The following is a 10,038-nucleotide window of genomic DNA, read 5'->3' on the forward strand; positions in this document are numbered from 1 at the left end:
GGATCTTCCCAGACCTGGGCACGAACCCGTGCCCCCTGCATCGGCAGGCAGACTCTCAACCACTGTGCCACCAGGGAAGCCCTATGGCTTTCTTTTGATTAGTGTTTGCTTGGTATATATTATCCCATCATTTTTATTTTTAACATATCAATATCTTTATATTTCATGTGAATTTCCTATAGCCAGAATATACTTGGTTCTTACTTTTATTAATACAATCTGAAAATCTCTGCCTTTTAAATAGATTATTTAGATCATTTACATTGAATGTAATTATTAATATGGAAATATTTAAATCTATCATTTTGCTGGTTGTCTTCTATTTGTTCTTTTTTTCATCTTTCCTGAAATTCTAGTGGGTCAACTGAGCATTTTTTATGATTCCAGTTTTATCACTATTAGTTCATCAGTTATACTTCTTTTCAAATTTGTATGTGGTTAACCCAGGTTTAAAAAATATATATGTAATTAATCCCAGTTTAATTTCAAATAATGTATCGCTTCTCATATATTGTAAGAACCTTATGACAATATGGTCTTGCTTCCCATCTTTTGTGCTGTCATTATACCTCTAAAATATGCTACTGGGCTTCCCTGGTGGCACAGTGGTTAAGAATCTGCCTGCCAATGCAGGGGACACGGGTTCAAGCCCTGGTCCGGGAAGATCCCACAAGTCACAGAGCAACTAAGCCCGTGCGCCACAACTACTGAGCCTGCGCTCTAGAGCCTACAAGCCACAACTACTGAGCCCGCAAGCCACAACTACTAAAGCCTGCGCACCTAAAGCCTGTGCTCCACAACAGGAGAAGCCACCACAATGAGAAGGCTGCGCACTGCAACGAAGAGTAGCCTCCTGTTCGTCGCAATTAGAGAAAGCCCGTGCGCAGCAATGAAGACCCAATGCAGCCGAAAATAAAATAAATAAAATAAATTTTTAAAAATAAATAAAATAAAATTTACTATAAAAATAAAATAAAATCTGCTACTATTTTTCTGATAGTCAAATATATTTTAAAACAATTAGAAATAAGGAAAAATGTCTTTTGTATTTACTTTCATTTTAACTATTTCTCTAGATCTCTGATTCTTTGGGTCAATCTCGGGTGTCTGTCTGATACCACATTCCTTTTTTTTTTCTCCTTATTTTGAAAGACATTTTTGATGGTATAAAATTCTGGGTTGATAATTTTATTTTTATTTTGTTTTGTTTTGTTTTCAGTACCATTAAGATGCCAGTCTGTTTCCTTATAGCTTGCATAATGCTTGTCCAGTCTACTATAAATCTTATATTTGTTCCTCTCCAGGGAATATCTTGTCTTTGTATCCAGCTGTCCTCTAAATTTTCTCTTTATCTTCAGTTTCAGGAGTCTGAGCATTGATGCGTTTTTATGTGTGTATAAGTCCATTTTTAACTACTTGACAGTTTCACCCCACAACTTCCTGTGCTGGGACTTCCTTGAGGCTGATGGCTCAGTCCAGGCAGCCCCACTGGCCAGCTTCTACACCTGGACCTCACCTTTGTCATATCAGCATTAGGACTTTGGCCAGAACTCCTATAATAACTCAGAGAAGACAGGGAGGCCCACTTTGGGACCAGGGCTCAAGAAGCCCTTCCACTGAATGGCTCTTTCGAAACTGAAAGTCCTCACGTAAAGAAAGCAATGCCGGCGTAGGTAGATTTTAAACTATTTCCTCACGATGGCAGTAGTGCACCATCTATGCCAACAAGTATTTTCCTCCCTGTCCCCTCAGCCCTCTTCACCCACCCATCCTGTTAGAAAAAAATGTAACCAAGAGGCCAAGTCACCGGGAAATATGGCTACTTAGTATCTTGCCCAGTTTGAGAAAACCTGCTCACTGCTGTACTTTTGCTTTGGTTTTCATCTGAAAACTGAGGCCTAAAACTACCCACCCTCATCAGGCGTCTTCTCTTCACAAGAATTCAATTTCCACTAGGCTTCGTCTTCACAGTTCTGTTTTTGTTCACTCAGCACATTATATCTCCAGCCTTTTCCCAAGTTATCAAGTTGTCTGCTTCTGTGGGTAAGTCTCAGGGATCCAGGCCTAAACAGAAAAATACAATGCTGAAAATTCAACCAGGAGGGCATCTCTACATATCCATGTGTCCTTGCCTGGCTCATCTCTATGGCTCTCAAGTAATTTTCCTACATTTTCTAGGTAAAGACATAGGTTCTGTATGTTGAGTTGTTGGCAGCAATTTGACTGGGGCCCTAAGAAGAGAGTCCACATAGCTCTCACCATTAAATGCTATACAATGCCCTACATGGCAGGATATATGCGTGTATATATAGAAGATATATATATATCTTCTAATCAGAGGTTACTCAGATAACCTAGTCCATTAGAGATCAGTTTTAAAACCATTTCCTCATTAATAAGATGTGCCTGCCAAGGATTCAGAAATAACCATGTGCTGATCAAGAGCAGAGCACTGCCATAAAGCTTACGACCACTGATAACCTTTTGGATTATGTCTTTCCACTCCTCTCAATACACAGAGTTCTATATTTGTGTTCAAACACAACAATAAATTTATATTAAAACTGAATGTTACATGACTCTTTTTGAATTATGGCTTTCTCAGGGTATATGCCCAGAGTCTGTCATACAGAGTGAAGTAAGTTGGAAAGAAAAAAACAAATACCATATGCTAACACATATATATGGAATCTTAAAAAAAAAATGGTTCTGAAGAACCTAGGGGCAGGACAGGAATAAAGCTGGGACGAAGTGAGAGAGTGGCACTGAGATATATACACTACCAAACGTAAAACAGATAGCTAGTGGGAAGCAGCCGCATAGCACAGGGAGATCAGCTCCGTGCTTTGTGACCACCTAGAGGGATGGGATAGGGAGGGTGGGAGGGAGGGAGACGCAAGAGGGAGGAGATATGGGGATATATGTATATGTATAGCTGATTCACTTTGTTATAAAGCAGAAACTAACACACCACTGTAAAGCAATTATACTCCAACAAAGATGTTAAAATAAATAAACCATAAGGAAAAACAAAAACAAAAACTGAATGTTAGTACATTATGGTTTCCATAAGAAATTTTCACTCCTGATTCCCAGGCATTTTAAGACTATTATATAAAATTTGTAAGTCCTCATTTTTATAAATAATTTATTAAAAATGCTTTTTATTGCCCTACTTATATATTGAATATACAGTATGTATGAGGTATATGTTATATGCATATATATACATGTGCACATTTGTTTCTGCTTAATTATAATTTTATTTCTATTGGGTGTAGTTTTACACAAAGTCTTCTGCATAACCGTATGTAAATTGTGTGGTCTCGTGTCAGTATATATTTTACCCAGCTTGAAATTTCTTTACATTTTATTCTAGAAAGAGGTCTCTCTTCCAAGCAATTAAAAGAGTGACATCTGTTGGCAATCTGTTCACATTTTAAAGCCAAAAATAAATGGCACCTCAGTCAAAAGTTTATAACTTTTTTTTTTTTTTTAATGGTACGCGGGCCTCTCACTGTTGTGGCCTCTCCCGTTGTGGAGCACAGGCTCCGGACGCGGACCGGGGCACGAACCCGTGTCCCCTGCATCGGCAGGTGGACTCTCAACCACTGCGCCACCAGGGAAGCCCCAAAAGTTTATAACTTTTAAACTATCTCTGCCATACATTCTTACATGTTTCCTGTGCACATATATTTTTTAGCCTAAAATCCCAGTTCCCTTGTACCTCAAGTGTTCAAATATGTTTTCTTCACTGATTATAGTTTGAGTTCTTTGCAAACATCATTAAATATTCCTTGGAATACTTCATATGTCTAAAGGTGCCTCCCCATCTTTTTGCATTTCTTAGAATTAAGCATACCTGTTTACAAAATTACTAGGTACCTCAGCCATGTATAAAGTGCAGTGAGGGCATAAGTAATGCCCATTCAAGCAGACAAGGATTTCCAAAATATGGGTGTCTCAAATGCTCTTGTTTTCTGTGATCAGTTAGAGATATAAATACATTAGGTCTCAAATGGCCACCAAATTAAGTTTTGCTAATAATTTCTTCTGTACATATTTGTTCTGAATTGGTTCTCAAATTACAAATATATTATTGGCTTCTTGAAATACATAGTCTATGAAGAACAAATAGAAACACTTTATCCCAAATCCTTCTTTCCCAAGGGAACCACTATTAGCAGCTTGATGAGTATGTTGGTTTAAATTTAATAAAAGTGATATAGAACTATTCTCAAGAGCTAAATAGATTTAGCCTACATGTCATCATTATACTCCCTATATTCCTCAGCACAATGCTAAACACACACGCACACTAAACATTTCCATTTCTTTTCTTCAAACCCATCTTGGTCACACTGTACATGGCGTTTGGTGCCCTGAATTTTTGAGTCAACAGTGGACAGTGGGCAATTGCCAATAGCATTAACTATTCATGAGCAATATGATAGTTTTTCATGGTTAAATCTCATAGCATTCCTTTATTATTGATCAAATCATAAGAATAACATGCATCTGGAAATGAATCAGTAATTTGATGAAATATAAAGCAATAAAGAAATGATACTAAATGGAAAGGAAATCCAAAAAAGAGGGGATATATGTACATGTATAGTTGATTCACTTTGCTGTACAGTAGAAACTAACACAACATTGTAAAGCAACTATACTCCAATAAAAACTTTTTTAAAAATTAAGAAAAATTGTTTTAAAAAGTAATATCTGTTTTCATAAAAGAAAAAAAAAGAAATGATACTCTAAGTCACAGGAACTCAGTAGATACACCATTGATGTTTGATCTACTGCATTTTGCTTTTATGTTACATTTATTATATAATTATACATGTGTGGGCACCTGTGTAATGGCTGTCATAGTTTGCTAGTATGGATTTTGACTTACATGATACATGTGGAATATCCTTACAGTTTGAGTTGCTTCCTTCTATCATCATTTTCTTAGGTCTTATAAACGCCTCTTCATACGACTTTAAATATGCTTCAGAAACAGGATTTTCTGTTAAGCACGATTTAGAAATGCCATTCTGTTTGTATAACAATTAAGAGTGAGGCCTTTAAATCCTGCATATACATAGATCTGTGCACATATTTAAAAGAAAAATAGATCTTGTAACACACTCTTTTCTTAATTGCATGTTGGGATAACGTTCGTTTCTTTTTTAAAAAATTTCAAATGCAAGCTTTTCTTGCTTTCAACACTTCAAGACTTCAGACAAGTAGAAAGTTAAAACTTGAAGGCAAGCCATTGGAAACATCACTCTAGCAAGTTAGACACTGTCAGTTGTTTGGTTGTACACTTTCTAGATACTTCCCTTGTGCCTATTCACTTTTTAAAATACATGTGTTTATGTGTTCGACTTGAATTAACCATGTATGTAATAAGTAGAAAAAGACAGACTTTATTTTTGCTTTTCATTTTCCTTGTATTAGACACCTAGGATGGTTTGATCCTGAAGTTTCAACGCTTTGCTTTTTTCCCCTGAATCAAATTTTTGGACATCTCTCCTGAGAAGGGCTCAAGAGAATGGATTTCAGTCTTTCCAAAGATTGACAAAGACTGCCTGCTCTAGCTGAACTTGCTGAAGCTGAACCCAGAAAATGGACCCTTTGCCCCTCCTCACTATCCATTCTTATAAAGGAAAACTCAGTGATCCTCCTTGGCTCCACCTCTCTGCTTTCCTGTGGGAGCGTGGCTGTGTGATCACTCTTGAGAGGCAGAGTCTCTGGACAAAGGGTATTCTCCTGTGAAAGATTAACCAATGCTGACCAACTGACCTCCAAAGAGTTGAGCCAATTGACAATGCTTCTCACCTGGTTAGGAGGTTGTCCAATTCTACAAATCATTAAACAAACTGGGTGATATTAATGGCTTTATTTTCAGTGGCTTGCTCAGGGTTATAAGGAGAACAGGTGGAATTGCAATTTATTTTGGTACTGGTGAATTTGAGAATCTCTACTAGTAAGAATTTTGTGTTGCATGGCCTTTTATTGCCTGGAAAGTGCCTGTTCTTTCCTTTGCCACATTTCCTACTGGGTGGGGTTTTTTTTTGTTGACTTTTCATTCTGAAACAGCTTTTGATCTGAGATGAGTATCAATGGTTAAGCAGTAGTTAGGGTTGGCAAGAGTTACAATCTCCTGTTACTGGGTCATGGTATCATGCTTGAATTCCTGAGACTCAGAAAGGTGCTGTTGTTTTAGGCTTCCATCCACTTCCTGGCCAAATGTAGTCTCTTAATGCATACCAAAATGTGTGAACTGAAAATTCTTGAGCACGAAGAATTCCAGGTCTAGGGAATTCTGTCACACTCAATTCTAACTGCAGATATGGGTCACTGTCTGTACACAGTGTAGCATATGACCAAGTCAAATTGTTACAACAATCAGGCAGCTTAGTTCATCTGCTACAGACTTTCTTTGCTATCTGCTTAGCTGAAGTAGGGTGAAGAGGTCAGAGGCCACCTTACATCTTCATAGGATACTTGACCACTGGGGCATGCTTTCTCAAATGTCTCCAAATCTTCCTTGGCTGCCCTTAACCAAGAACACCCTCAAGGATATCTAGACCCAAATGCTTCAGATTTGAAGTGAAGGAGGCCCAGCTCAGAGCCAGCCTCCACTCAACCTCACAAAAGACCAAACCTTTCTCAACTTCTAGGCCTCACAGGAGTGCTAACAGCTTTAGGTTTTGTCAGACTACTTCCTCTAGGTGGCAGTATTGCTCTGGAAAAGCCAATTAACCCAGCCCACCCCCCACCCACCCCAGGCCTACTCCTGCCCATTCAATCTGAAAAAGCCACCAAGACACAAAGGAGGCAGGAAAAAAGCTGCCTCGCTATCGCCCTGTGGGGGGGAAATTTGCTCAAACAGACATATTTTTGCTGCTAGTTTCCCTGATAAATCAAACTGAGGCCTAAACCACCTACTCTCATCATCCATGTTTTCTTTTCAAGAATTTCATTTCTACTCTACCAAACCTTTGCCGGTCTTCTCTTCTTCGCTCTGCCTTAATCCCCAACATTGTCCCTTGTTATTTGCTTTAATGGGCAATTCTGAGGGATCCAGGGCTAAGAGTAAAGAAAATGGTGGACGTAAGGGCCTGGAGAAGAACAAATCTAAGCGCTAGGCCACGTGGTTCTTTACTGATCTCACTGCCAGGTTCCCTGGGAGTCCTCCACTTTCTGAGTGGGCACTAGGCCTTGTGTTGACTGGGAGGCAGCTATTTGGCTGGAACCCTAAGAGGAGGGTCCAGATAGCTCTCAAGTCTGAATTCCACACACTGTTCCACTTGGAGTGACACAGACACTCAAACGTATATAAATTCCAGCCAGAAGGGACAGGATTTTGTTTCATGGTTTCATCATTTAACACTGGAACACAACAGTGCTCCCATGCATGGGATTATGACCTTCAACAGCTTCCTTTGACTTTATTATTATCTATGTGTATGCTACTTAATTAACTCGTAGGGATCAGTCTTCCTCATTTTCTCATAAGCAACTAACACATGGTGCTTGCAAAGGGTTTAGAAAATAACCATGTGCTGATCAAGAGTAAAAGTGTTGTCTGAAAGTCTGTATTAAGCACTAATAACCTTTTGCACATTTACTTCCATTCTTTCAACACACACAACACAGTTCTATATTTTATGGTCATAAACTACAACAAATTTACACTTAAATTGGATTTATATATGCATGCTGTCTTAGATCCCAAATTTTCACTTCTGATTCCTGGGTAGTTTGAAATTATCATGAAACATTTGCAAGACCTGGATTTTAGACAATAAAACACTTGCAAAGAACTACTCGATTGACCCATTAATTAAATAATATTAATTAGATTCTCACTTAATCTTTTTTTAATGCATATACAGGACCTAAAATACCAATAATGCCACGACTCAGGAATCTTGATTTTGAGATTTGCCTTACCTGATCATTAATACGATGACATACAGGTACAAATTTTTTTTTTCTAAAACTAATATTGGAACAGACACTGGATACTCATGAGCCAGAACATTAGGGTTTCTTTTCTTATACTACTCAAAATTTACACCCAATTTTTACCTTAAGATTTTCTTTAAAGCCTGTAAAGAACGAAAACAGAATTCAATAATTGAAGGTTGAAATTGGTATCTCTCAAATTCCATCACCCAGATGTGTAACCTAAGAAGACTTTAGTTTAAGGAGGATGCACTCACACCCTTCACATGCAGCTATAATCTTTCATTAATGCCTTGCTTTATATAAATATAAATATGGATATAAATGTCAACTGAGAATTTCAAGTTGAAAAGCATACTCAACTATAACACTGACCATCATTTTAAATATGCAGCTTTTTAAAATGTTTATATATATGTATGTGTATAAACATATACATATATATATATAAATAAATGTTTACACACACATATACAAATACACACGTCTGCTTCTCTCTAAACATAATTGGACACATACTGGCTGTAGTTTTACACGATCCTCAGCACTACCTTATACCGTTTGCATACTTGCACATCAATATATATTTCTGAGTGCTTGAAAATGTTTTATAGTTTACTGTAGAAAACCCTTCTATTTCAAGAAATTACAACAGTTATACCTAGTGGCAAAGCGTTCAGTTTTGAGAAATTATAAAGTAGAAAACAATTGGTACCTCAATCAGAAGAAATAACCACTTTTAAAACATCTTTGCCATGCATTTTTCTCTCTTCACTTTGCACATATATGTACTTTTAAAAAACAATGTTCAAATTCCCTTCTACCTTGAGCATTAAAACAAGTTTTCCTACTTTGCAGCCTGAATGCTTTTTAAAACATCATTAAATATTCTTTGGAGTTCTGACATGTTTTAAATCTTTGCCACCTGTTTTCGCATTTCTAGAAACAATCATGCTTCTTTACAGTGTACCTGCTACAACAGCCATGTATGAAGAAGTGAAGTGAGGTCACAGGTAATGCCACCTCCTGCAGACAAGGACTTTTAAATCGTGGGTTCATCTTCAATCCTCTCCCCTTGTTTCTGCTTCCCATCTGTTTGTGCGAGATCTGCTCTCAGAGCAGAAGTGGTAACCCTTCTTGGCTTGGCTGGGTGGTCCCACTTTTCTTCAGGCTCTCTCAGCTCCAATTTGGGTGCACCTGAGACCTCCGGCAACACACTTCGTCCTGCTATAAGCCCCCAGGAATTGTCCTGTCCTCTGTGCTCTGACTCTGCTACCACAAAGGGCCCAGGTCCCAGAGCAAGGGAACACCACGTGCTCTGAGGGGCAGGGAGAAAGAAAACTACCCACAGGCTTAGTATTTTGTTAGCGCTTCCTCTGGTCCCGCCCACCCCGGCAGAATACAAAGACCCCACCCCACGACTTCCTGTGCCTGGACTTCCTGGCAGCTGATGGCTGTTCTGCCTCCCCAAAGGCCAGCCCCTACACCTGAACCCCACCTTAGCTCCTGGTTGGCTTCTGGAGCAGACATCAAGCTCTGGCTGGGGGTCCGGCCCTTCAGCCTCCTCACCGTCTAGAAGGGACCTTTCCAAAGTAAAAGTCCTTTCAGAGGGGAAACCTTGGGACTTCTTCCAGTGACTTCCTCACGATGGCAGTATTGCTTCAGAAATTCTACCTAACACTGCCCCCATGCCCTCTTCTCCCGCCCGTCGGGTGTGAAAAAACTGTTACCAAGAGACACAGGCGGGAAGAAATATGGCTGCCTTGCTTCTTGCCCAGTTTGAAGAAACAAGCTCACGCTACTGTGATTTTGCTTTTGGTTTACATCTGCAATCAAACTGAGGCCTAAACCTACTCTCTCCTCAGGCAACTTTTCGGTTCAAGAACTCAATTTCCACTTACCTAGTCTTTGCAGTTCTACTTTTTCTTCACTCAGCATTATATCTCAAGTGTTTTGTTACCAAACTGTCTTGGGATATCAAGAGGCAAACCTCCGGGATCCAGGCCTAAGGGGGAAAAGAAAATGTTTGCACCTAAGGGCTTGGAGAAGAGCAAATCTAGGCACTAGTAC

The 10,038-nt window shown here is 38.9% G+C and overlaps 1 long non-coding RNA gene across 1 annotated transcript; it reads right to left on the reverse strand.

The window, feature by feature from the left end:
• Positions 1–1,102: 1,102 nt before the first annotated feature.
• LOC114905964 lies at positions 1,103–9,291 on the reverse strand. The gene is made up of 2 exons (XR_003796344.1): positions 8,939–9,291; positions 1,103–2,064 (listed from the first exon to the last, which is right to left on the reverse strand). It is a non-coding gene; the product is annotated as an uncharacterized LOC114905964 (long non-coding RNA).
• Between the last annotated feature and the right edge of the window lie 747 nt (positions 9,292–10,038).

Source organism: Monodon monoceros, unplaced genomic scaffold, assembly GCF_005190385.1.
Source record: "Monodon monoceros isolate NGI ecotype Baffin Bay Population unplaced genomic scaffold, NGI_Narwhal_1 Super_Scaffold_22, whole genome shotgun sequence".
Taxonomy (NCBI): domain Eukaryota; kingdom Metazoa; phylum Chordata; class Mammalia; order Artiodactyla; family Monodontidae; genus Monodon; species Monodon monoceros.